The sequence below is a fragment of the Herpailurus yagouaroundi genome, unplaced genomic scaffold, assembly GCF_014898765.1.
Source record: "Herpailurus yagouaroundi ecotype Mexico unplaced genomic scaffold, PumYag 141, whole genome shotgun sequence".
Classification (NCBI taxonomy): Eukaryota; Metazoa; Chordata; class Mammalia; order Carnivora; family Felidae; genus Herpailurus; species Herpailurus yagouaroundi.
Window position 1 is genome coordinate 28,117,392 of NW_024412396.1, and position 3,535 is coordinate 28,120,926.

Sequence of the window (3,535 nt, forward strand, 5' to 3'; positions counted from 1 at the left end):
CACCTCAACCTTCCCAGCTCTGGAGGTTGCCATGAAAACTTTTTCCTTAGGTTTCAGTTCAGCAGTTATAAAATGGCGGCTCAGTGTTGGTTTATTTAGTTACTGGTTCGAAAAACTCAGCACTTAAATGTTCCTTACTTATTGTATACGAAGTTCACTGATAGACTGAAAATTAGTTGTAAGTGTTATCTGCTAAATAATATTCTTCATTCACTGGGAATTTATCTAACACTGATCTCAAATTATGTAACAATGAAATTTCAGATTTACTGTAGACACAATTTGAGGATCCATATTGTATAATCTATCATTTGATTTCTGTTGTTGTCAATTGTATGAGCTGTGGCCAACCTGAATGCTTTGATGTTTCCATGTAGTGTTAACCCTTATGCAGAAAATAATCATCAGTTAAATAAATAAAATAATTAGGAATAGAACACTGGTACCTGTAGTAGGCACAATTTTAAGATGAGCCCAGTGAGTCACAGTTGTAAAACCCTATGAATTGCTTTTAGCAAATGGGATATGGCAACAGTAATAGTCACCTCCATGGTCATTGTTATATAAGACTCCATTGTAGTAGATTCCAGAGAGAGAGATTGTCCTTCTGGCCTTGAAGAAGTAAGCTACCACATGGCAATGAACTGTGGGCAGCTTCTAGAGGCTGAGAATGGTACCCGGGTGAGAGCCAGCAAGAAAACCGGGACTTCAGTCCTTCATCTACAAGAAACTGAATTACGCTAGAAACCATGGGAACAGGGCAAAGGCCCCCACACTCCAGAAAAAAATGCAGCTGGGCTGACACCTACGCTGCAGCCTTGAGAGACTCTGAGCAGAGGACCCAGTTAAGCCATGCCTAACTTCTCACCTGTAGAAACTGAGAGAATAAATGGATGTTGTTTTAGGCTACCAAGCTGGTAGTAATTTGTTACTCAGCAACAGAAATGCAGTACTGTCTCCTTATCCCGGTAGCATGCAAGAGAGTGGGTTTAAATCTCAGCTCTGCTACTTACTAGCTATACAGCCTTGGCAAATTTTAACCCCTCTGAGCCTGTTACCTTAACTATTAAAATAGTACCTACTTCAGGGTGTTGAGGATTGAATGAAATAATGCATGTAAGTTACTTAGCATGGCACATGACACTAGTAAGTTCTCAGCAAGCGTTTTTCATTGTCAGCAGAGGTGGGGCATTTTTAGTTCCATAATGCTAAACATTTTCATCGTTTCTTTTCTCCACGTACCCCAAGTTTGGAAGATTTTTGTCTATCACTTTAACTGAATTTGTTAAGTAATCATTCACTTCCCCATCTATTTCTGCTTAATTAGACACACAGAGCTTCTGATCAGTTTGCAGTAGTAACATAATAATTATAATTAATATAATTTGGCTAAAAGCAATGACATTTGATGTTATAGTTAATGCAATTTCCATTAGCTTTTGAAATATTAGAAAAGAGTGGTTGAGCCTTGTGAGAGTACCAGATTTGGACCCTTGCTGTTAGTAGTTGATTGATGGGAAGTAAGCATTGAGTGACCTTCTGTAGTTCAGCAAGTTAATCATGATTTACCTTTATATGTCACCATATTTGCTCAGGTAGTGTTGGACAGGTGAGATTGGCTGAAAAGAAAACCAAGATCAAGTGAAAGAATAAAGTGCCAAGAAAGGACAAGAAAGACGTTGGATACAATATTAAAATTATTTTAGGCACTTCTTGGAAATTAGCTTTAGAATGCCTAAAGTTTTAGGAATTGTGCAATGTCAAGGTTTGAGTCATGGTAGAATGAATAATGTTGTATTGATGCTCTGCATTTGTATATTTAAAAAAAAATTGTTAATGTTTATTTATTTTTGAGAGAGAGAGACAAAGTGCAATCAGGGGAGGGGCAGAGAGAGGAGACGTAGAATCTGAAGCAGGCTCCAGGCTCTGAGCTGTCAGCACAGAGCCCGATGCAGGGCTCAAACCCACAGGCTGCAAGATCATGACGCTTAACCGACTGAGCCACCCAGGTGCCCCTATATTTAAATGTTCTTATAATTTATGTTTGTATAGGAATATTTGAAGTATGATTACTACTCTTTCATTAGTGCTTTATTTCTTCTTTGAATATTATTTTTTTATTAAAAAAATTTTTAATATGAAATTTATTGTCAAATTGGTTTCCATACAACACCCAGTGCTCATCCCAACAGGTGCCCTCCTCAATACCCATCACCCACCCTCCCACCCCCCATCAACCCTCAGATTGTTCTCAGTTTTTAAGAGTCTCTTATGGTTTGGCTCCCTCCGTCCCTAACTTTTTTTTTCCTTCCCCTCCCCCATTCTGTTAAGAACAGAATATTATTTTTAAAAACTGCATTTCATTGAATTATTAGCATCAAGGCCTGATATATTCAGTTTTTTGCTGAATACTTTTCAAGTGGATTACAGACTTGATGGCAAATTTTATGTATTTAAAAAATTTTTTTTGGATGTTTATTTATTTTTGAGAGACACAGAGAAACAGAGCATGAGCAGGGGAGGGACAGACAGACACACACCCCCCCCCCCCCCCCACCGCCCCCCCCCACACACATAATCTGAAGCAGGCTCCAGGCTCTGAGCTGTCAGCATAGATAGAGCCTGAGGAGGGGCTCAAACTCATGAGCCAAGATCATGACCTGAACTGAAGTTGGTTGCTTAACTGACTGAGCCACCCAGGTGCCCAGGAAATTGTATGTATTTAGTAGAAGTTTCTTTTATACAAGCTTACCAAAAATTCTGATAAATAAGAAATAGCTATGTTGTAATGAACTATTTCATCTAGTTTAAAAGTATACTGATTTTTTAAGTGCAGAAAACAAAAATAAAGCTTAAGAAGTACATTCAAAAAGTTAAGGTTAAATAAATTGTATTTTCCAGTTTATACTCTGAATATACCTTGAAAAACATAAGTTCTGTGATACAACGTACACAATGCATGCAACAGGCACACAGTACATACAACACCCCACAGTGCACACACAAAACACACAAATGGCAACCCATATTAGCATTTAAAGGGCTCTGAGAAGTCCTGCAGTAGAGAACTATTGAACTTTATTTAATCATGTTTTTCTGAAATTAATCTCAGAATCCTTCCTCCTCTTCCCCCAAGTGACCTTGATTTCTGATGACATGGTGCTTTCTGGAAAACACTTTGTGAATGATGGCTCTGGGAGATTTTCCCTAAGGAGTTAGCTATTATGTAGGATAAGTATAAGGTGCCCTGAATATTTATGGGTGAACTTTGCAACCATTAAAACAACTCACAAATGAGACACAACACCTCCAAACTATGTAAAGAACATTGAGGATCCTGGCAAGTACTGGAAACTCTGTTACTTCCTGAGTCCAGGTTCTTTCTTTTATGCACAGATGAAGCCTCGTGTAGTTGCAGTGCCGTTCCCTGCTCATGTAGGGACAGAGGTCCTGATGAACATAAAGGTGGTCACTTTCCTGCAAAGTGGGTCAGTAACCCCAGGTTAGAAGTCCCCCTCCCAGCTGTGTCAGGAGC